This window comes from Anomaloglossus baeobatrachus, chromosome 8 (genome assembly GCF_048569485.1).
Source record: "Anomaloglossus baeobatrachus isolate aAnoBae1 chromosome 8, aAnoBae1.hap1, whole genome shotgun sequence".
NCBI lineage: Eukaryota > Metazoa > Chordata > Amphibia > Anura > Aromobatidae > Anomaloglossus > Anomaloglossus baeobatrachus.
Window position 1 is genome coordinate 130880369 of NC_134360.1, and position 25931 is coordinate 130906299.

A 25931-nucleotide genomic window follows, 5' to 3' on the forward strand; every position below is an offset into this window, starting at 1 on the left:
CATGACTATATTCATTTGGATCAATAACTACCGCCTTACGACCGTTAGAGCCTTTCCAAACTGTTTTGTTACCCAAATCGATAATCCAGCCATGCTTTTCCATAAAATCAGTGGCAATTATGTTCTCAGTATCCTGACAACACCAAATATCCATTTTCGTTTTCATAAAACCAGGTATTTCCAAAGAAACATCCTGCGCTAAAGTTACCTTTGTTCCATTTTTGCCACTGAAACCAACAATTGTACATACAGGGGAATCTGGCTTTAAATGTAAATCAACATTTGTTACGCTCAATTGCGCACCTGTATCAAGGAGAAACGTTACTTCCTGGCCTTCAAGATTTACCTTTAAAAATGGTCGACCACAGGTATCCATTGAAACTTGAGTGACAAACTCCAGTGGATGGAGCCTGGGCACCGACTTCGCTAGTCAGGATGATCGAGAAGGGAGAAGAGCAGCAGGTGTCTTGCTCCTTCCATCCAATCCCTGTATGATCATTTCCCTAATCTGTTTGGTAAGTGGTGCATATGGTGATTGGTTATTTCTGTTGTCAGTATGAGTGGGCGTGTATGAAGGCGGAGGTGCTGAAGATAGGGGAGGTGCACTAGATGTGTTTGGCATCAGTCCATTTTCTTTACCCAGCTTTCCCTCAGCTCCTGCCCTTAGGAATTTCTTGCATTCCCACTTCAGGTGACCGGGTAGGCCGCAGAAAAAGCAGTGGATATTGCTCTTTCCGTTACCCCCCCCCTCCAGAATTCAGCATGGGTCATTGGTTTCTTGGTTTGTTTTTCTTGGGATAATGATGTGTCATTTGTCTCCTCTATTATGGCTATTTTTGACTTTACCTTATTTTGCTTCATTCGTCTACATATTCTATCAATAAATGACGTGGCCTCCTGTAGGTTGTCCAACCTAGAAACAATTTCGAATGAAGCAGGGTCCAAATATTTAAACTTTTTTACAAAGGCCTTGACCATGGAAGTTGGTTCTTGATCAGGTCCGATTTCCATTACCATACGGTACCCTTGTTCGAATTTCACTTAGAAAACAAAAGGATCCTCCTGTATGTGTGTTTTAAGGTTTTCTAACAGTTCCACTGTTGGGGTGCACTCCCCTGTTGTAAATAAAATTAACTGTCTCAGCCTATCTTCCTTTGTGTCATGGATCAGGTTATCATGTTTGTCTGTCCTAGGTGTGGCTTGTAACCTTTTTTGCCATGCGGGAGGGAAGCCATACCCTAAATATCTTGTTTCTCTGATCATCTGTTAGATTATATTTATCCGAATTTGATTAAAAAATGTCCGCATTATGGAAGGCGTCCATTTTATCATCATATTTGGGTATGTCTTTAATGATTTTCATTAATTGGTCATGGATTTTAATGTTAAGACGGGCTGCTTTTTCATGTAACTTCTTTTTACGTAATTCCTCCTCATTTAGACTCTCGTCAACAGCTGTGTCCAGCTGTTCCAGGATGTCTGAACCTGAGGCAGGTGATGCCGAGGTATCCCTTTTGTTCTGTCTCGTATTGGCGGACACGTATTTAATATCTTTCCATAATTTTGATATCAAGTCTGCTCTAGTTTCCAACTGATCCTCCAGATGTTCGATATGTTCTGCTAATATTGAACAATTTGGACAATCTGTTGTTTCTGCATCTGCTGTGTGTGTGTCGGTGGTATTTGATGTGTCTGTCACCATGCAGATGGTGTGTGCTGGTTGCTGTGCCCCACCCACCATGGAATTGTAAGTGTAAACCATACCCAATACATTCTGTATCTTTTTCTGCAACTTTTTCACAGTAAAAAACTTCTTACCTAACTTAGTGTTCTCAAGTTCACATTGCCGGTACAGATTTGACCATAATTGTGCATCAGTATGCTTATGATCAAATGTATACTCCACATTACTTTTCCTAGAATAATCATGAATAATATCCATTTCTCACCTATATGTATAGAGGCAGATGTCCTGGAATGGCTCCAACTGTCTGTGGGTCGATGGTTCTCTGTGTCCTAGAAGGATTACCCTGGGATCTCCTGGATCAATGGTCCGGAAGTCCTCAGATGTCCGTCAAGGCCCGACACATGCGACCTCCTTGCAGCCTTTAATGTCAGTCCTCTTCTAAGGTTCGGTTTGATTTAGACACAGTGTAGTTTTTCCTGCAGTCTTTGGACAGATATGTTACACTCCACTGACCCCCCCATTTGTGGACAAAAGGCAGGGAAGACGTAACAAAAAGAAGTCCCATAGCAAGAACTGGTGTGAAAAGTCACCACGCAAACCTGTGCCGTTCAAGCAATTAGGCTGGACTCGCTAAGTATGTTAAAAATAGGATTGACGTAATCACTTAGCCAGTATAATGATTGAAGAAAAATATAGGTGTAAAATCATATGTGGGTTTATACAATAAAAGTTAAAGTCATTACAGAAAAATAATGTTTGGCTTTTAAATAGAATTGAGTTAAGAGAGAAGAAGATAGAGAAAAAGAGTCAATTTATCTTACATAGCTGTGATGTTATGACAGGCAGTCTTCCATCTGGTTCATCTGTGCCTGAGAATGGTCCCATTCTACCCTATGAAGTGTGGTCAAGCTTAAATACAATTAACCACACCCTCTGATTCTCCTTGTCTCTTTAAATGGTCTTAAACATCATTTCAAGAACTCAATATCATTCTTAGCTATGGCATTATGTCAGTCTCACGTGGTCCAAAATCTGCAAAGTAATTCTCATGCGCAGTACAGATTTCTAAAACCAACCACTTTACCCTTAACCATAGAATGTATAGAACTCTTTGAGGCTTGCTGACTTTTGACCTTAGTGTAACACTTACAAAGGTTTCAATGCTAATTTCAGATCGTTGCCTAGAAACCAGATTAATATAGCACTGAGCTGTCACCTTTGATGTACTTTGTCAGATGGTTTGGTCAGTGAAATCTCCAACTTTTTCAAACACATTTCATCCCCAGCTAAGGCCTGTCCATTACTATACGTACAAGCTAATGGTCTGTAAGTGTTTATGAATCAAATCTCCATAAACTCACTATTTTACACTATTAGATAAAAATCCTTTCAGGAAGACCTATCATAGGTTGAAACGTTAATGTTAGGAATAGTACTCCTTGGAATTTTTTCTGTTTTGCACCATTAAAAGCATTGAAAAACCACAACCCTATTTTACTTCTTTCTTCAAGTGTGCTATAGTCTTTTTTATATTTTTGACTCTTTTTGACTATTTAGCACCATATAGTCCGGTTGAGCCAGACTTGCCTACCTTTTTGAAATTCCCCAGTACTACCACTATCATTGTAGTAGGCGGCGCATGCAAAGTGGGATTCTGCGGGCAATATGCAGGTCTTCAATAAAATGGTACCAGAGGTGTCCTCTTCACTATTCCAAAATCTTGACCTGTGCATGCGCAGGCAAAAGAGCCATTTTATTGAAGATCTTGCCCAATGTGATCCTACAGACTGTCTTCAATAAAATAGTGCCAGGGCAACACATGCGCAGATCGAAATTGTGGCTTAATGACCTTTTCATTAGGCTTAAATTTTGATCTGCGCATGGACAGACCTTCAGAGCCATGTTATTGAAGACTGCTCGCTGAATCAAACTGCACACGTGCCGCCCACCACAAAGATGATGGCTGCAGTGTGGAATTTCAAAAAGGAGACAGGTTACTATAGATGAATCAGAGGAGGCAGCAGAGGGGGAGACAGATCACTGTAGAAGAATCAGAAAAGGCAGGTGAAGGAGCGAAGAAGAAATTGAAGACCCTACCTCCAAGTATTGCCCTGATGCACACCAATGCACAGAAGTCATTATCAGATGAAAAGTTTACAGGATGATTATTCAGCAACCACAGATTGAATTCCTTCACTGTAGGTATTCATTTAATTAGCATCAGTGCGCTGTTATGGCCATGGCTTTACTTTATAGTGCTAAATCCTGCTGATTGGTTCTCCTTAAAAGAAAGAAAAATCCACAATTGTCACTGAAGTTACTCGAAATGGACAAAAGCAACTTTCAATCTAAATCTACTGAATATTAGCTAATAAAAATCAGACACTTATTTAGAATTGTGGTTCAACAGAAATGAATAATAAAAGTGGTCTGGACAAAAGAGATGGCACCCTTTACTTAATATTTTGTGGCTCAACCTTTTGAGGCAATTACTGCAACAAATGATTTCTGCAATTCTCAATGAGACTTTGGTCCACAGGTATTTTGGTCCCTTCCCTCTGAGCAGATAGCTGGCTCCTTGTGTCTCAAGTGTGAAGACGCCTTCTTCAGGCTGCAGGTTTCAGCTCCTTCCACAGATATTCAATACAGAGGGGAGACTGGACAAGAAGCGCAATAGAGTTTTAATTGGTAGACAGCATAGAAAGGGTTAATGGAAAAACTCACCTGTAGGGGTTGTGCCAGTCACAACTCCTATATTAACGTGGTCAGAGTGAATCAGCTGCAGCCCCCAAAAAATTAGACATTGGTAGTTGCAGGAAAACTGGGTATCATGCTGCGCTTAACACCAAATCCAGGAGGCAGATAAGGATAATCCATGTCTTTCATTTAACAGGAGAAGATAAAGGTCAACGCGTTTCAAGGGACACAGCCCTCTTCCTCAGGACATACTGTATATCAATGACATATATCAATAATCAATCATTATCAATGATTATCCGGTCATTGATATTTGTCCTGAGGAAGAGGGCCGAGTGCCTTGAAATGGGTTGACCTGTATCTTCTCCTGTTAAATGAAAGAAATGGATTAACCTTATCTGTCTCCTGGATTTGGTGATAAGCGCAGCATGATACCTGGTTTTCCTGCAACTACCAATAACAGATATTCAATAAGGATTTAGACCAGGGCTCACATAAGGTTACTGCACAATAGTGAGTGGGTTAACAACAAGTTATGGCAAGAAAAATGATTCATATAAGAGGATATCATGTGTTTAACATATACGGTATATACTGTGAGGGACGGGGGGAAAAAATAGAAGAATGTGAATTAAAATGTAACTTTTATTTGATAAATATTTAAAAAAATGATTAAGAAGATAATTTGCTGATATTTGTTATATAAAAATTAGCTGATTGCTCAAAAGCAGCGTATTATTCCATTTCCAATAAATGGTCTCAGTGTTATATTACATAAGACAATATAATTATGTCAGACTGTATTAGATAGTATACTCAAAGTTACCTTGCAAAAGCTTATAAGGTGATGATACTGCACAAATCCAAAAATAATGTGACCCCATACATAATATATGAAATAGTAAAAATCTTTTATTAAATAACAATATAGAAATACTGATAAAAACACAAGAAACTTGGGAGAGTTGTGAGGATATAATGGGCCAGGGCATGAAACAAATTACTGTATATTACCTAAAATAGGCTACAAAGCGGTATCAAATGTGGAAAGCAGATATTTCGTAAGGTCAATATTATAAAATATGCAAATTATGCTGCTGTTAATTAGAGATGAGCGATGTTCGAGGTTCTCCAATTTCATGTTCAAGTGATTTTGGGGGGTGTTCGAGACGTTCGACGAACTCAAGCCTTTTGTTAAAAGTTCGGCAGTTCGAGTTACGTTCGAGAACGTTTCGATCACCAAAAGCGTGGCTTTTTACAGCTACAGTGTGCAGGGAGCCATCGCTGGCAGCCTGCTGTAAGCTGGTAACCAAGGTAAATATCGGGTATCCAAGCAAAGCACTTTGTTTAGTAACCCGATGTTTACCCTGGCTATATGTGCAAAAATCCCCGAAAGCCACACAGAAGCATTCCGTGTGACTTCGGGATGCCGCTGCAGTCTGTGTCCCGCTCCAGCTACAGCCCTAGCCCCGCGGCTGCCTGCTCACAGTTTCTGCAGCTTCCCGCACTGTACGGTGTCCGCAGCTGCCCACATTGCAGTGACAGCAGCTGCGGGGATGACAAGCGCTGCAGTCAGGTTAGTGAAGTTCCTTACCTGCGGTGATGAAGTCCTGCCCTCCCGACGTCAGCGCTATCACTGTCCTCCCTGGCCGCCGCTTGTCACATCTCCTCTCGCTGCCGGCCCGAGACTGTCACTAGCAGTGACGTCACAGGCACCCACGATACTTGGTTGTGAAGGCGGCGGTCATTGAACTCGGTGACAGCTCTACTATCAGGAGTGCAGCGATCACCGCAGGTAATGTACCTCGCTATCCTCCTGACAGCAGCATTTGTCATGCCCTGCAGTGGCCTGGGCTGACCTACTGATGTTAGCTCAGGTCACTGCATTGCTCTCCCAGCCAATATGGAACAGTCTGTTCTTCATTGACTGGGACATTGACTATGGTATGGATCGTCATGGGAACCCCTTGGATTACACCAGACCTGGATTTGTTTTTCTTTCTAATAAATTGGTGAAAGAGGGAATGTTTTGGGGAGTGTTTTTTCAAATAAAAATGTGTTTGTCGTCAATTTTTTTTTTTTTTTTTATTACTGACTGGTCATGATGTCGGGTATCTGATAGACGCCTGACATCACTAACCCCAGGGCTTGATGCCAGGGGACATTACACATCTGGTATTAACCCCATATATTACCACGTTTGCCACCGCACCAGGGCAACAGGATGAGCTGGAGCTAAGCACCAGCATTGGCGCATCTAATGGATTTCCCACTTCTGGGGCAGCTGTGGCCGCTATTTTTAGGCTAGGGAGAGTCCTATGGACCTCCCTAGTCTGAGAATATCAGACCCCAGCTGTCCGCTTTACATTGGCTGGTGATCCCATTTTGGGGGGACCCCCACGTGTTTTTTTTTTTATTTTTTATTTAATTTAAAATAATAGCGTGGGGTGCCCTCAGTTTTGGATTACCAGCCAAGGTGAAGCTGCCAGCTGTAGTCTGCAGGCTGCAGCCGTTTGCTTTACCCTAGCTTGCTATCTAAAATAGGGGGAACCCCACGTCATTTTTTTTTAAATTTATTTTTTTGGCTAAATACAAGGCTAAGCACCCCTTAATGCCACATGAAAGGCACCAAAGGGTGCAAAATTACAAAATGCAGGAGAGTGGGACATTATGTGTCTTTCTGCCATTATAGTGACAGAAAAGACTGATATGAAGTGTACAAGCACAGAAAAATCACCAGAGCGCTCTACACTGTGAAAAGCAGTAGAAAATGGCACTGGAGTGAACATGTGACCATCTCATGTAGGTTGAAGCTATGGATCCTGGGTAAATTTATGTATTTTCCCTCCTTCTGTTTTTTTGCAGTACACAAAAAATGGAAGGCACACGGATGACATACGGACCGTATACGGAACAGAAACGGATGCCACAAGGATGCACCCGTGAAAAAAAATGGATCATTTTTTGCGGACCGCAAAAACGGATTGGTCGTGTGAATGTAGCCTTATTCTGATCTGCCGTTTATAAACAACAGGCAGAAATAAGGGAATAGCGCTCCCCAGCATCAGAAAATCTCCGTGGTTTCAGGGGGTAGCCGAGACCCTGGATATCATGATTCAGCACTGTTTTTCCGGTCCCCGCTCACGTGATCACCGGTATACACCGTATACCGATGATCACGTTACAGTAAACGACAGCGTCGGTAAAAAATTATTTATCACCCATCTGGCATAAACAAACATGTCATATGGGAGATAAATCTCCTCCCTGGTCCCCCGATATCGCCAAAGTGCCCCCCCGACCCCTCTCCCGGAAATCCAAGATGGCCTCGTGCACAGCAGCGTGCCGGCCGCATTCACCCTACTCCTCTGATTTTTGTGCCATGACACATTCGACAGAAAACTCCTCCCCAGGGCCTGCCAGGTCACCCCCTATAACCCCATCGGTGTTCCCCGGTGTCCCACGGTACCTGTGTAGCGTTGATTCCCCGCGGCCCCCTCCTTCACAATAGACGCTGCCACATGCACAGAGCGGCTGTCAGCTCAGCTTCCTGTGTTCAGACACTGAGTGGTGGTAACCATGCATCTGTAAGCTACTGCAATGCCCTGCTCATGAGGTAAGGAACATAGTTGATCAGGAGAGCTATACTACACTTCGAAATGGAGGAATTTGATTTTATAGTTGCCCTGCTGAACGACTACCAAACATGAGAGTCAGTTATACGCCACAAGAAAACACATCTAAATAACGAGCTCTGTTTAGTATTCATTCAGCAGGATAACTGGACTTAAAGGGGTATTCCATCTCCAAGATCCTATCCCCAATATATAGTAGGTGGAATAGCAATAATATCAGCAAATACCAATATTTGGAAATGTAGAATAGTTCTCCTGATTAGGCATGCCCTTACCTCATGAGCAGGGCATTGCAGCTTTGGTAGCAACAGTTACGACATGGACTCTGCTGCTGTGGATCCAGGGAGAGTGGGTGCAGATTCATTGCACCCACACTCCTCACATGGAGGGTCTGCACTCCTAGAAAATGGGGGATACATTTCCTGAGCGTGTTCCCCCATATTCTAGACTGTCCAGAGTCGTTGTGGGACCCCTTATTTTTTTTTCCTTACAATAAATTAATAAATTTCTGAAAGAGCGAATGTTTTGGGGAGTGTTTAATACATTTTTTTGTCTATTTTTTTGTTTGTACTGACTTGTGATGTCGGGTATCTGATAGACGCCATGACATCACAAACTGCTGGGCTTGATGTCAGGTGACATTACAGCTAGTATCAACCCCATTTATTACCCAGTTTGTCACTGCACTAGGGCACGTAATGAGCTGGGGTGAAGCGCCAGGTTTAGCACATCTAGTGTATGCGCCACTTCTGGGCGCCTGCGGACTGCTATTTTTAGGCTGTGAAGGGCCAATAACTATGGACCTTCCCACCCTGAGAATACCATACCACAGCTGTCCGCTTTACCTGGGTTGGTGATTCAATTTTGGGGGGGGAACCCTACTTTTTTTTGTAATTATTAATATTTATAAAATAATTATAAAAAAAGAGCCTGGGGTGACATCCACATTGGACCACCAACCACGGTAAAGCTGCCAGCTGTTGTTTTCAGGCAACAGACGTCTGCTTTACCCTAGCTGGCTATGAAAAATGGGGGGATCCCACGTCATTTTTCTTTTAAAACTATTTTTTTTTAAATAAAAAAAATTAATGGGCTTCCTTGTATTTTGATTGCCAGCCAAGGTAACGCCAGGCAGATGGGGGTGGCAACCCGTAGCTGTCTGCTTTATCTGCGCTGAGAATCAAAAATACCACGGAGCGCTACGTCATTTTTTTTAATGATTTATTTTTACAGTAGCTGCATTTTTTGTATTGGTAGCTAAGGGTAATCCAAGCAGCTACTGGCTGCTCACCCCCACTGCTTGGTGTTACCTTCACTGGCAATGGAAAATCCAGGGAAGCATTTTTTATTTTTTTTGCCAAAAAACTAAAAAAAAAAAAAAAAGACGTGAGCTTTGCCATATTTTTTTATGCTAGCAAGGTACAGCAGGCAGGTATGGCCTGCCCCCAACCCCCAGCTGCCTATTTGTACTCAGCTGAGAACTAAAAATATAGGGAAGCCCTTTTTTAATTATTTCATGAATTTCATGAAATAATTAAAAAAAAACAACGTGGGCTTCGCCCCATTTTTGTGTCCAGCCAGGTACAACTAGCCATCTGGGGATTGGAATCCGCAGCACAGGTTAGCCCGAGCTTTCTGGGCCCCTCTGCTGCGAATTGCAGTCCGCAGCCGCCCCAGAAAATGGCGCTTTCATAGAAGCGCCATCATCTGGCGCTGTATCCAACTCTTCCAGCTGCCCTTAAGCCAGGTGGCTTGCTGGGTAATAATGAGTTAATACTAGCTTTGTTTTATTAGCTAGTATTAAGCCAGAGATTCTTAATGTCAGGCAAGTTTAATACGGCCATTAAGAATCTCCAATAAAGGGTTAAAAAAAAATACACCACAAAGAGAAAAAATACTTTAAATAGAAATAAATACACAGACACATTAGAAACTCCATGTTTATTACTCCCTATCAGCCCTCCACGATCCTGCTCTTCTGTCTTCTTTCTCCTTCAACCCATGAAGCTCTGCTACATCAGACAGCGCTGCATGGGAGGAAGATGCTGCTGCTCCCGTGCATTCTATTCACTCAGTGAGAGTGAGCAGAGGCTGCAGGCTGTAAGCGGTGATGTCACCACTGACAGGCGGGTTACCATAGCAATGGTGCTCCGATCACATGATTCCGGCTGCCACAATTCACCGGCTGTGGCAGCCAGTCCTTGCATGTGGCTAACTCTGTAAAGAGCGCCCACATGCAAGAACGGGGAAGCCAACCATGTGTCAGAGCATCTCGCCGGTACACGGAGATGCTCAAACAAGCACCGCATACCAGAGAGATGCACTGACAGGACCTAGCATGATGTCATAGCAATGTGACCAGTCTGTAGCCAATGAGATAATAGACACGTGACTGGTCACATGCTTTTTTTGACGTCACGGAAGGTCCTATAATCAGTGTTGGTTTCCGGGAGGACGCAGCAATTATCGGAAGGACAAGCGGCGGAAGACAGAGTGCAGGACGCATCGCGGGGACCTGTAAGTGTTATGGCAATGTTTATTAACTGTATGTGTACATGTATAATGTGTTTTTATGTGTTTGTGTTTGCCTCCCATTGTTTTCAATGGGGCTCGAGAGGTTCGTCGAACCGAACTCGAACGGAGCCTCCGTTTGACGAACCGAACCGAACTTAAACCTTCAGAGGCTCGCTCATCTCTACTGTTAATCATGACAGATCTTTTGATGCTGGGTACTTGAATCAACACAAAAATTACATATAAAGTGCAGGTGCTCTGCAACATTTGCCATAAACCATCATATCAATTAGGTATACTGCTTCAATAAAACAAATGCATCAGAAAACCATCGTAGGTTAGTGGAGAGCTCTGACATGAAGAACACATGGAAACACTTTTCCTGTCAGAGAACCTGGTGAGACAATGCTGTGAAATTGATCTGTATATCACATAATCGGTAAGTACCAATAAGATCATAAATTATTTAATCAGCAATGTGTTCCCAGCTCCGGAGATGATGCAAATACAGACCACATAATGGAAACCACATCATTAAATGTTACATATAGTATGGAAATATAAAGTTACCATAGTGGATATTCCACTAGATGCCCTTTGATGCACATTTTGTGTGAAATACTTCCTCAGAAGGGGAAACCTCAGGTATGAGAGCGCAAGTATTTAAAGATCAAGTCTTCAGTCACCTAACCTATGATTGCGGTGACTGTGAGCAGCGCTTAGAGTGGGACTCGATGCATCAGGAAACTATGGGCTCGGCCGACAACAGGCACACCCCCCAGTGATGCATCAACAGGGGGCGTGTCTGAAGGACTCTCCGGCTATCTTGCCTAGGAGATTCATGGTATCAGTGCCCGAAAAAAGCACATGCACCGACACTTAGAGTGTGGTTAGAGAATAGAGATGAGCGAACTTTTCAAAGTTAAGTTAGTCGAGCCTTACCGAAAAAACACTACGTACACTGAAGTGTTCATCGAACCTTTTGAACATCATTGGATTCAATAGGAAGCCAAGCCTAAGGCAGAGAAAACACCTTTTGGGGGGGGGGGGTCGAAAAGCTTTCAAAACAGCAAAAATATGGCCATTAGCTTCCTAAACTACTAACATAAGAATTATGGTGGTGGATGAGAGACAGGTATAGGGCTTGTGCTCCCATACCCCTGCCAGTACAGACAAGACAACTTAGAGACCCATCTTGGGGTCTTGACTTTTAAAAATCATTCAGGCAGACAGCAGGACAGTGGCATCAATTGCCCTCCCCCCTCATTTTCCAATAGTGTGTTTGCACAGCAGGGAAATATGGTCTCTGCCACACACAGGATGAGGTCTGGCATTTTCATTTTACAAATCAAAAGATGCATGAGGGACAGGCGTAGGCCTCTTGCTCCCAGAACCTTGACCCTACAGACAAAAGACAACTTGGAAACCCATCTTGGAGCCTTGAGATTAAAAAAACCTTTCAGGCAGATAGCAGGACCGTGGCATCAATCAATTGCCCTCCCCATTTCCCCATAGTGTGTTTGCACAGCAGAAAGGTATGGTACCTGCAACACACAAGATGTGGCTTTGGTGTCTCACATGGGTCAAAATCACCAGCCGTGGTTAATTCCATAACAGCTGACAGGCTCTCACTCACCCCGACTGTAGTAGGTAAACAAGTGGAGGGTCTGCTTTGGAGACCTGTGGGAGAATAGTTTTTACAGTGACGAAGGAGGAGAAATAAGTAGCAGTCATGGTTAATTTGGCGGCCAGTGGTTAGGCAGGTCCAGTAGGCCACATTTTAGTGCAGTAAGATTCCCACAGTAATGCATGTTGCTTGCACATGTGCCGGTTCATGCATGTGTAATCAAATTATTTGAATTTTTGTCTCTACTAAGTTTTTGTTTACAATGTTAGTAGATAACAAACGTTGGCTCATCCTTTGTGGTCTCAAAAAAGGCCCAGTCTAGGCAACCCTTCCTATGAACTGCAAACTCGCAACCATTGCTGCTGGTTTTATCACTTTATTAAGGCACTTTTTAGTGTAATAGATATCATAAGACTATAAACAATGAGAACTCATTAGTAGTGATGAGCGGACTCGCAGATAACTGGGACTGGCTGATCCAGATGATCTGGTTTCTAAAATCCGGTTCCAGGCCTGATTCCGGTTGCTATATAACTCTATGGAGACTAGACTCCAGCGATTAAAAATGGTAGTAGAAAGGATAGGGGGATGGGAGCAAGCGCGCTGTACTTACCAAGACACCGGCATGGCTGTACACTGCTCCCAGGCCATGGATTAGGCTCATTTCATATCTACTGCTTTCCCACCGGCATCTGTGATTGGTTGCCTCAGACGTGCCCCCACCCTGAATAACTGTGTGTCAGCTGACTGCAACCAATCACAGACGCCAGGATGGCTGGTGGGCGGGGAAAGCAGCGCAACTGTATTGTGGTATAAATATAAATAAAACAGTTGTCGTAGGGTCCCCCTGTATTATGATATCCAGCACAGATAAAGCCCACGGCTACAGGCTGCAGCCCCCAACCCTGCGCTTATCTTGGCTGTGTATCAAAATAAAAGGAACCACATGGAGCTTTTTATAAATTATTTAAATAACTAATTTTAAAAAATGGTGAGCGGTCCCCTCCAATTTTGATACCCGGCCATGATAAAGTCCAACAGCTGGGGGGTTGGTATTTTCAACCTGGGGAGCCCAATGGTTATTGGGATTCCCACAAGCTAAGAATAGAAGCCTACAGCTGCCCCGAGATTGTCGCATCCATTAGATGTGACAAGCTCAGCGCTTTACCCGGCTCTTCCGGATTACCCTGGTGTGGTGGCAATCTGGGTAATATAAAAGGTTAATAACAACCCACAGCTGTCACTAAGCTCTAGATTAGTAATGGCAGGCATCTATGACTAGAGATGAGCGAACCGGTCGCGGTTCGGCTTGAGGTCGGTTCGCCGAACGGGGGTCCCGTTCGAGTTCGGTTCGTCGAACGTTCGACGAACCAAACTCGAACCTATAGGCTATAATGGGAGGCAATCACAAACACATAAAAATGCATTATAAATGTACACAAACAGTTAATAAACATTGCCATAACGCTTACCGGTCCTCGCGATCCCTTCTGCACTCTGTCTCCTGCCGCTATTCCATCCGATGATCGCTGAATCCTCCCGGTGACGGCACTGCCAGCAGAGATGCAGGACCTATCGTGACGTCAAAATAGCCATGTGACCAGTCACGTGGCTATTATCTCATTGGCTACAGACTGGTCACATGACTATGACGCGTCATGTAGGACCTGCGAGTGCATCTCTCCGGTACACGGTGCACATATGTGTATCGCCGTGTACCGGCGACATGCTCTAGCACACGGTCGACTCCCCGTTCCGTTAGGGACCGGCTGACACAGCCGGTCATTAACGGAGATCACCGTTGCCATAGCAACGCAGTTAGCGGTGACGTCACCGCTAACCGTGGCTCCGAGAGCACCGTTGCTATGGTAACGCGTCTGTCAGCGTTACCGCTGTTACCGCTGACAGCCAGCACTGATCACTCACGGAGTGAAGGCTGCACGCTGCTTCCCGATTGTACTGAGGACTGTAGTGAGGATGAGGTTCCCCAGCCCCAAGTGATGGGCTGGTGCACCTCATCCTCACTACAATCGTCACTACTACTACACTAGAAAGAAAGAAGACAGAAGAGCAGGATCGTGGAGGGCTGACAGGGGGTAATAAAGATGGAGTCTCTAATGTGTCTGTGTATTTATTTCTATTAAAGTATTTTTTCTCTGTGTGGTGTTTTTTTTTAACCCTTTATTGGAGATTCTTAATGGCTGGGTCAAACGTGCCTGACATTAAGAATCTCTGGCTTAATACTGGCTAGTAAAACAAAGCCAGTATTAACTCATGATTACCCAACAAGCCACCCGGCTCCAGGGCTGTTGGAAGAGTTGGATACAGCGCCAGATGCGCTTCTATGAGAGCACCATTTTCTGGGACGGCTGCGGACTGAAATCCGCAGCAGAGGCGCCCAGAAACCTCGGGCTAACCTGTGCTGCGGATTCCAATCCCCAGCTGCCTAGTTGTACCCGGCTGGACACAAAAATGGGGCGAAGCCCACATCATTTGTTTTTTAATTATTTCATGAAATAAGTGAAATAATTAAAAAAAAACGGGCTTCCCTATATTTTTGGTTCCCAGCCGGGTACAAATAGGCAACTGGGGGTTGGAGGCAGCCCGTGGCTGCCTGCTGTACCTGGCTAGCATACAAAAATATGGCGAAGCCCACGTCATTTTTTTGGTGGGCAAAAAAATTCTGCATACAGTCCTGGATGGAGTATGCTGAGCCTTGTAGTTCTGCAGCTGCTGTCTGCTCTTCTCCATACAGACAGACAGCAGCTGCAGAACTACAAGGCTCATCATACTCCATCCAGGACTGTATGCAAAAGTTTTTTGCCCCCTGAAAAAATTATGTGGGCTTCGCCATATTTTTGTATGCTAGCCAGGTTCAGCAGGCAGGTACGGCTGCCCCCAACCCCCAGTTGCCTATTTGTACCCGGCTGGGAACCAAAAATAAAGGGAAGCCCTTTTTTTATTATTTCATGAATTTCATGAAATAATTAGAAAACAAATGACGTAGGCTTCGCCCCATTTTTGTGTCCAGCCAGGTACAACTAGGCAGCTGAAGATTGGAATCCGCAGCACAGGTTGGCCTGAGGTTTCTGGGCCCCACTGCTGCGAATTGCAGTCTGCAGCCGCCTCAGAAAATGGCATTTTCATAGAAGCGCCATCTTCTGGCGCTGTATCCAACTCTTCCAGCACCTGCCTGCTATACCTGGCTAGCATACAAAAATATTGCTAAGCTCACGTCCTTTTTTTGTAGTTTTTTGGCAAAAAAAATAAAAAATGCTTCCCTGGATTTTCCATTGCCAGTGAAGGTAACACCAAGCAGTGGGGGTTAGCAGCCAGTAGCTGCTTGGATTACCCTTAGCTAGCAATACAAAAAATGCAGCGGGAGCCCATATATATTTTTTTTAATTATTTATTTAAATAACTAAAAATAAAATGGGCTTCCCTGTATTTTGATTGTTGGACATCACAGTGCTGTAAAAATAAATCTTTAAAAAAATAACGTAGCGCTCCGCGGTATTTTTGATTCTCAGCGCAGATCAAGCAGACAGCTATGGGTTGCAATCAAAATACAGGGAAGCCCATTAATTTTTTCTATTTAAAAAATAGTTAAAAAAATGACGTTGGGTCCCCCCATTTTTGATAGCCAGCTAGGGTAAAGCAGACGGCTGTAGCCTGAAAACCACAGCTGGCAGCTTTAACGTGGTTGGGGATCCAATGTGGAGGTCCCCTCAGGCTCTTTTTTATAATTATTTTATAAATATTAATAATTACACAATAAAAGTAGGGTCCCCCCCAAATTGGATCACCAGCCAAGGTAAAGCGGACAGCTGTGTTCTGGTATTCTCAGGGTGGGAAGGTCCATAGTTATTGGGCCTTCACAGCCTAAAAATAGCAGGCCGAAGGCACCCCAGACGTGGCGCATCCACTAGATGTGCCAATCCTGGCGCTTCACCCCAGCTCATCCCGTGCCCTGGTGCAGTGGCAAACGGGGTAATAAATCGGGTTGATACTAGCTGTAAAGTAACCTGAGATCAAGCCCAGCAGTTTGTGATGTCATGGCGTCTATTAGATACTCAACATCATAAACTGTCAGTACTAACAAAAAAAAAAAATCGACAAAAGAAATTTATTTGAAAAAACAGTCCCCAAAACATTTCCTCTTTCACCAATTTATTGTAAGAAAAAAAATAAAGGGGTCCCACGACGACTCTGGACCGTCTAGAATATGGGGGGGAGACACTCAGGGAACGTATCCCCCATTTTCTAGGAGTGCGGACCCTTCATGTGAGGCGTGTGGGTGCAATGAATCTGCACTCACTCTTCTCGGGTCCACAGCAGCAGAGTCCATGTCATAATGGTTGCTACCAAAGCTGCAATGCCCTGCTCATGAGGTAAGGGCATGCCTAATCAGGAGAACTACTGTAGAGGAAGCTCTGCTCACTGGTATATAGGTGCTCAGAGGTAATAATAGATAAAATTAGTGAGTAACCTCGGCACTCTAAATCTCCCAGACTAAGTCAGTAAGTCACAATGGATAGTAATGCAAAATCACTCTTTATTGGTCCGTATTAAGAAAAAAAATTTTTTCATAAGCATATATGTTTTTGTCCAAAACAAGTTACAAATGACATTTCGGCCTGAGCCTTCGTCAGATTGGACTTATCTGCATGTAATCATGAAAAATGACAATAATCAGTATCACATAAGAGTGAGAGAACAATAACATAAACTCAAACAATGTAGAGGTACAATTGGGATGCAGCAAAAAATTGCAACACAGCAAGAAATGAAACACATGATACAAATGTCATAATACAGTACAAGGACAATATAGTAATGACAAATATGGGGTCAGAGTAGGCTTAGACAGCTCTGGTACGAAAGATATGTCAATCATAAAGTAACATGTGCAGTAGGTGTAGAGCTACAGTATGCATGGCAGAGCTAATGGGTAGACCGACCATAGAAAAAGAACGGAGAAAAAGTGGAGAAAAAGTGGAGAAAAAATGGAGAAAAAAATGGAGAAAAAAAATGGAGAAAAAGTGGAGAAAAAAATGGAGAAAAAGTGGAGAAAAAATGGAGAAAAAAATGGAGAATAAGTGGAGAAAAAGTGGAGAAAAAAATGGAGAATAAGTGGAGAAAAAGTGGAGAAAAAGTGGAGAAAAAGTGGAGAAAAAAGTGGAGAAAAAGTGGAGAAAAAAATGGAGAAAAAGTGGAGAAAAAGTGGAGAAAAAGTGGAGAAAAAAATGGAGAAAAAGTGGAGAAAAAGTGGAGAAAAAGTGGAGAATAAGTGGAGAATAAGTGGAGCACCCTTTGGTGCCTTTCATGTGGCACTAAGGGGTGCTTAGCTTTGTATTTAGCCAAAAAAATGAAAAAAAAAATGACGTAGGGTTCCCCCTAGTTTTGCAGCCAGCTAGGGTAAAGCAGACGGCTGCAGCCTGCAGACCACAGCTGGCAACCTCACCTTAGATGCGCCAATCCTGGTGCTTCGCCCCAGCTCATCCCGCGCCCTGGTGCGGTGGCAAACGGGGTAATATATGGGGTTAATACCAGATGTGTAATGTCACCTGGCATCAAGCCCTGGGGTTGGTGAGGTCAGGCGTCTATCTTGTTGTATAGGGTCCCAGTTGATTCTCATCTTGCAGTGCACCTCATGTTTATTTTTCCATCTGTCCTGATTTTTGGCGGTTGGTGGCTGTTCACACTGGCCATCCAACCCCGTCCACTGGCTATTTGTTCTAAGCAGCATGTGCTCGGGCCTGTCCCGCCCACAACCATGAATCAGTCATGGAGACGGTGACTGAAAAGCACAAGGTACGTGCTGTGCAGTCCTAATTTTGCATATGTGAGGCCACATGGCACACTTTAAATAAAAATATTTTAGTGTTAGGACTGCCCCAGGAGATTTGCCGTGACGTTGGCGGGGTGGCTCGAAAAATTGCAATTTTTTGCCAAAAATCTCATTTTTTCAATAGTACAGCTTGGAATGTTGGTACTGTGCACACTTTGCAATACATAATATTTTTGAGTGGAGGTTGTTTTTATGCTGTTTTTTCTTGTTGTATAGGGTCCCAGTTGATTCTCATCTTGCAGTGCACCTCATGTTTATTTTTCCATCTGTCCTGATTTTTGGCGGTTGGTGGCTGTTCACACTGGCCATCCAACCCCGTCCACTGGCTATTTGTTCTAAGCAGCATGTGCTCGGGCCTGTCCCGCCCACAACCATGAATCAGTCATGGAGACGGTGACTGAAAAGCACAAGGTACGTGCTGTGCAGTCCTAATTTTGCATATGTGAGGCCACATGGCACACTTTAAATAAAAATATTTTAGTGTTAGGACTGCCCCAGGAGATTTGCCGTGACGTTGGCGGGGTGGCTCGAAAAATTGCAATTTTTTGCCAAAAATCTCATTTTTTCAATAGTACAGCTTGGAATGTTGGTACTGTGCACACTTTGCAATACATAATATTTTTGAGTGGAGGTTGTTTTTATGCTGTTTTTTCTTGTTGTATAGGGTCCCAGTTGATTCTCATCTTGCAGTGCACCTCATGTTTATTTTTCCATCTGTCCTGATTTTTGGCGGTTGGTGGCTGTTCACACTGGCCATCCAACCCCGTCCACTGGCTATTTGTTCTAAGCAGCATGTGCTCGGGCCTGTCCCGCCCACAACCATGAATCAGTCATGGAGACGGTGACTGAAAAGCACAAGGTACGTGCTGTGCAGTCCTAATTTTGCATATGTGAGGCCACATGGCACACTTTAAATAAAAATATTTTAGTGTTAGGACTGCCCCAGGAGATTTGCCGTGACGTTGGCGGGGTGGCTCGAAAAATTGCAATTTTTTGCCAAAAATCTCATTTTTTCAATAGTACAGCTTGGAATGTTGGTACTGTGCACACTTTGCAATACATAATATTTTTGAGTGGAGGTTGTTTTTATGCTGTTTTTTCTTGTTGTATAGGGTCCCAGTTGATTCTCATCTTGCAGTGCACCTCATGTTTATTTTTCCATCTGTCCTGATTTTTGGCGGTTGGTGGCTGTTCACACTGGCCATCCAACCCCGTCCACTGGCTATTTGTTCTAAGCAGCATGTGCTCGGGCCTGTCCCGCCCACAACCATGAATCAGTCATGGAGACGGTGACTGAAAAGCACAAGGTACGTGCTGTGCAGTCCTAATTTTGCATATGTGAGGCCACATGGCACACTTTAAATAAAAATATTTTAGTGTTAGGACTGCCCCAGGAGATTTGCCGTGACGTTGGCGGGGTGGCTCGAAAAATTGCAATTTTTTGCCAAAAATCTCATTTTTTCAATAGTACAGCTTGGAATGTTGGTACTGTGCACACTTTGCAATACATAATATTTTTGAGTGGAGGTTGTTTTTATGCTGTTTTTTCTTGTTGTATAGGGTCCCAGTTGATTCTCATCTTGCAGTGCACCTCATGTTTATTTTTCCATCTGTCCTGATTTTTGGCGGTTGGTGGCTGTTCACACTGGCCATCCAACCCCGTCCACTGGCTATTTGTTCTAAGCAGCATGTGCTCGGGCCTGTCCCGCCCACAACCATGAATCAGTCATGGAGACGGTGACTGAAAAGCACAAGGTACGTGCTGTGCAGTCCTAATTTTGCATATGTGAGGCCACATGGCACACTTTAAATAAAAATATTTTAGTGTTAGGACTGCCCCAGGAGATTTGCCGTGACGTTGGCGGGGTGGCTCGAAAAATTGCAATTTTTTGCCAAAAATCTCATTTTTTCAATAGTACAGCTTGGAATGTTGGTACTGTGCACACTTTGCAATACATAATATTTTTGAGTGGAGGTTGTTTTTATGCTGTTTTTTCTTGTTGTATAGGGTCCCAGTTGATTCTCATCTTGCAGTGCACCTCATGTTTATTTTTCCATCTGTCCTGATTTTTGGCGGTTGGTGGCTGTTCACACTGGCCATCCAACCCCGTCCACTGGCTATTTGTTCTAAGCAGCATGTGCTCGGGCCTGTCCCGCCCACAACCATGAATCAGTCATGGAGACGGTGACTGAAAAGCACAAGGTACGTGCTGTGCAGTCCTAATTTTGCATATGTGAGGCCACATGGCACACTTTAAATAAAAATATTTTAGTGTTAGGACTGCCCCAGGAGATTTGCCGTGACGTTGGCGGGGTGGCTCGAAAAATTGCAATTTTTTGCCAAAAATCTCATTTTTTCAATAGTACAGCTTGGAATGTTGGTACTGTGCACACTTTGCAATACATAATATTTTTGAGTGGAGGTTGTTTTTATGCTGTTTTTTCTTGTTGTATAGGGTCCCAGTTGATTCTCATCTTGCAGTGCACCTCATGTTTATTTTTCCATCTGTCCTGATTTTTGGCGGTTGGTGGCTGTTCACACTGGCCATCCAACCCCGTCCACTGGCTATTTGTTCTAAGCAGCATGTGCTCGGGCCTGTCCCGCCCACAACCATGAATCAGTCATGGAGACGGTGACTGAAAAGCACAAGGTACGTGCTGTGCAGTCCTAATTTTGCATATGTGAGGCCACATGGCACACTTTAAATAAAAATATTTTAGTGTTAGGACTGCCCCAGGAGATTTGCCGTGACGTTGGCGGGGTGGCTCGAAAAATTGCAATTTTTTGCCAAAAATCTCATTTTTTCAATAGTACAGCTTGGAATGTTGGTACTGTGCACACTTTGCAATACATAATATTTTTGAGTGGAGGTTGTTTTTAAGTGGAGAAAAAGTGGAGAAAAAGTGGAGAAAAAGTGGAGAAAAAGTGGAGAAAAAAGTGGAGAAAAAGTGGAGAAAAAAATGGAGAATAAGTGGAGAAAAAGTGGAGAAAAAGTGGAGAAAAAGTGGAGAAAAAGTGGAGAAAAAGTGGAGAAAAAGTGGAGAAAAAGTGGAGAAAAAGTGGAGAAAAAGTGGAGAACAAAATGGAGAAAAAGTGGAGAATAAGTGGAGCACCCTTTGGTGCCTTTCATGTGGCACTAAGGGGTGCTTAGCTTTGTATTTAGCCAAAAAAATGAAAAAAAAAATGACGTAGGGTTCCCCCTAGTTTTGCAGCCAGCTAGGGTAAAGCAGACGGCTGCAGCCTGCAGACCACAGCTGGCAACCTCACCTTAGATGCGCCAATCCTGGTGCTTCGCCCCAGCTCATCCCGCGCCCTGGTGCGGTGGCAAACGGGGTAATATATGGGGTTAATACCAGATGTGTAATGTCACCTGGCATCAAGCCCTGGGGTTGGTGAGGTCAGGCGTCTATCAGATACCCGACATCACCAACCCAGTCAGTAATAAAAAAAAATAGACGACAACCACATTTTTATTTGAAAAAATACTCCCCAAAACATTCCCTCTTTAACCAATTTATTAGAATGAAAAACAAATCCAGGTCTGGTGTAATCCAAGGGGTTGCCATGACGATCCACACTGTCCCAGTCAATGAAGAGCAGGATGTTCCCCATTGGCTGGGAGAGCAGTGCAGTGACCTGAGCTAACATCAATGGGTCAGCCCAGGTCACTGCAGGGCATGACAAGTGCTGCTGTCAGCGAGGTACATTACCTGCGCTGATCTCCAGCACACTGACAGCCCCTGTCACTGAGTTCAATGACCGGCGCCTTCACACCAAGTATCGCGAGAGGTCCGTGACGTCACCGCTAGTCAGTCTCGGGTCGGAAGCGAGAGAAGGTGATGTGACAAGCGGCGGCCATGGAGGACAGTGACAGCGCTGAGGTCGGGATGGTAGGACTTCATCACCGCAGGTAAGCCGAGCGGGACCATGTGTGTGTGTGTGTGTGTGTGTGTGTGTGTGTGTGTGTGTGTGTGTGTATGTGTGTACATGCCGCGGGCAGGAGGGGGCGGAGCGAGCTGAGCGGGGAAGTGTGGGCTTCCTGCACGTAACTAGGATAAACATCGGGTTACTAACCAAAGCGCTTTGCTTGGATACCCGATGTTTATCTTGGTTACCAGCTTCTGGCAGGCTGCCATCGATGGCTCCTGCACACTGTAGCTGTAAAAAGCCCTGCTTTTTGCTGCTAGAACCGTTCTCGAACGTATCTAGAACTATCGATCTTTTGCAAAAAGCTCGAGTTCTAGTTCGATCTCGAACAGCCCCCAAAATCACTCGAGCTTAGACCTGGAGAACCTCGAACCGCGAACCGCGCTCAACTCTATCTATGACACCCCATCACTAATCTGTAAGTGAAAGTAAACAGAAACACTGATAAAATCCTTTATTTGGAATAAATAACCCTAGGAGGAGAAGGAAGAAGAAGGAACCCTCTTTAACGACTTTATTAACCCCCAAAACACCCCTGCAGGTCCGATGTAATCCACACGAGGTCCCACGATGATTCAGCACTGCTACATCTGCCTCACAGCTCGTGATCATGGAACATGTCTACCCGCAGTGAGCTCCAGAGAATGAATGAGCCGTGCGAACAGCGGTGACGTCACTCAGTTTAGTTGTGGTCACAGCTAGAGTCCTCCACCTGTGAACGCACTCCCCTTCCCCCGACTTGCATGGTCAGTGTTAAAGGGCTTGCGGGGTGCGAAGCCTGGCCCTGCAATTTTAAGACAGTGCTTCAGTTCACCACAGGTCATATTGTGAAAACCCAGGTATGACATCCAGTGAACTGAATGACATCACTGCTGCCAGCTGGTTCCCCCTTGTCAGCGTTTCTCAGAAACTGGAGAGAATGGACATGGACAGTCTTTCCAGGCTCGGATGTAGCACAGCCAGGACCGTCGTGGGACATCATGTAGATTACGGAGGGAACTTCAAGGGTATATTTGGGGTTAATAAAGAGACTGCTGTATTTTATTTCAAATAAAGAATTTTTCTCTGTTTTGGTGTTTATTTCTTTTTACTTATAGGATTAGTGATGGGGGTCTCATAGACCCCTACCCATCACTAATTCTGGGCTTGATGACAGTTGTGCACTGTCAACCCCTACTACTCAAATTGCCATCGCACTAGGGCAATCAGGAAGAGCCGGGTAAAGCGCCGAGCTTGTCACATGTAATGGATTAGGATTAATAATTAAATTTAGAACTCTTTTTTTTGAGGGATTGGTGTCCCTTTAAAAACCGTTCCAATACCACTTGGTGCTACAGTATTGAGATGTTCACTTTAGTTTTTTCACTACTTATTGTATTGATACAAATATAATGCCCTCCTTGGGTTTTGTTCTATGGAATTTGTAATAATTTATAAATTAGTGTCTCTAGTTTTATTATGGTTATCTTATTCTATTAGCCCTGTACGCTTGGCCACTTATTCATGTATCAGCAGCGATCTCTGAAGGTTCTCTAGCCACTTTCTAAGTGACAGTGCTTGCGCTTTCTTTGGGTACTGATGTCATGGATCTCCTGGGCAATGCATCCAAAGTGTACTTCAGACACGCCCCCCCCTTGACACATCACCAGGGGGACGTGAATGTTGTCCGCAGGGCGCCAAGTCCATGGTTTCCTAATTCATCGTGTACCGCTCTAAGTGCTGCTCACAACTACCACAATAATAGGTCAGGTCACTATTGGAAACTTAATACTTTAAGTATTTAAGTGCTCACATACCTGAGGTTTCCCCTTCTGAGGAAATGTTTCACACGAAACGTGTGTCACAGGGCTCCAGTGACATATCCACTGTGGTAACTTTATCTTTACATACTATCTGTAACATTTAATGAAGTGGTTTACATTAAGTGGTTTGTATTTGCATCATCCTCGGAGCTGGAACACATTTCTGATTAAATAATTTACACTGTGTGCACAATTATTAGGCAAGTTGTATTTTAGAGGATTTTATTTATTATTGATCAACCACTATGTTCTCAATCAACCCAAAAGACTCAAATATCAAAGTTTAATATTTTTGGAACTTGGAGTGGTTTTTTTTTAGATTTGGCTATCTTATGAGGATATCTGTTTGTGCAGGTAACTATTACTGTTCAGAATTATTAGGCAACTTAATAAAAACCAAATATATTCCCACCTCACTTGTTTATTTTCACCAGGTAAATGAATATAACTGCACAAAATTTAGAAACAAACATTTCTGACATGAAAAAACAAAACCCAAAAAAATTAGTGACCAATATAGCCACCTTTCTTTATGATGACACTCAACAGCCTACCATCCATAGATTGTCAGTTGCTTGATCTGTTTACAATCAACATTGCATGCAGCAGCCACCACAGCCTCCCAGACACTGTTCTGAAAGGTGTACCGTTTTCCCTCCCTGTAGATCTCACATTTTATGAGGGACCACAGGTTCTCTATGGGGTTCAGATCAGGTGAACAAGGGGGCCATGTCATTATTTTTTAATCTTTTAGACCTTTACTGGCTAGCCACGCTGTGGAGTAGTTGGATGCATGTGATGGAGCATTGTCATGCATGAAAATCATGTTTTTCTTGAATGATAGCGACTTCTTCCTGTGCCACTGCTGGAAGAAGTGGTCTTCGAGAAACTGGCAGTAGGTCTGGGAGTTGAGCTTCACTCCATCATCAACCCGAAAAGGTCCCACAAGTTCATCTTTGATGATACCAGCCCATACCAGTACCCCAACTCCACCTTGCTGGCGTCCGAGTTGGAGTGGAGATCTCTGCCCTTTACTGATTCAGCCTCTGGGTCATCCATCTGGCCCATCAAGAGTCACTAATTTCATCAGTCCCTAAAACCTTTGGAAAATCAGTCTTAAGATAGTTCATGGCCCAGTCTTGACATTTTATCTTATGTTTCTTGTTCAAAGGTGGTGGTTTTTCAGCCTTCCTTACCTTGGCCATGTCCCTGAGTATGGCACACCTTGTGCTTTTTGATACTCCAGTAATGTTTAAGCTCTGAAATATGGCCAAACTGGTGGCAAATGGCATCTTGGCAACTTCACGCTTGATTTTCCTCAATTCATGGGCAGTTATTTTGCACCTTTTTTGCCCAACACGCTTGTTGCGACCCTGCTGGCTATTTGCCATGAAAAGCTTGATTTTCAGGTGATCACGCTTCAAAAGTTTGGCAATATCAAGACTGCTGCCTCCCTCTGCAAGACATTCACAATTTTGGACTTTTCAGAGCCCGTCAAATCTCTCTTCTGACCCATTTTGCCAAAGGAAAGGAAGTTGCCTAATAATTAAGCACACCTTATATAGGGTGTTGATGTCATTACACCACACCCCTCCTCATTACAGAGATGCAAATGACCTGATTTACTTAATTGGTAATTGGCTCTCAAGCCTATACAGCTTGGAGTAGGACAAGTATAAAAATTATCATGTGATCAAAATACTCATTTGCCTAATAATTCTACACACAGTGTATTATGTTATTGGTACTTACCGATTATGTGATACACAGATAAATTTCACGGCATTATGGGTCACCAGATTCTCTAAGACTAAATGTGTTTACGTGCTGTATTGAAGCAGTATACTTGATTGAAATATTGCGGTTTATGGCAATTGCTGTATCAAAGTAGCCTTGCGCATTCTCCTACTGATGCCCCAGGTCCCACACGCAGGTGCAGCAGTTCTACTGGTACTAACACGTGAGGCGCTGTTCACATCTAGAGATGAGCGAACCTAAGGTTCATGGTTCGCGTTTGGGTTCGGAAACAGACTTCCAAAAAAAAAAAAAAACAACAACACATTTCGGGTTCGAATTTCGAGTGAATTACGAGTGCAAACCACTCAAATGAGCAGAGCTGTGCTTGGGTATGATTAATGTTCAGCCCTGTGCAAGCCACGTATAATGTCTGAACGGCTCACACTGGGGGTA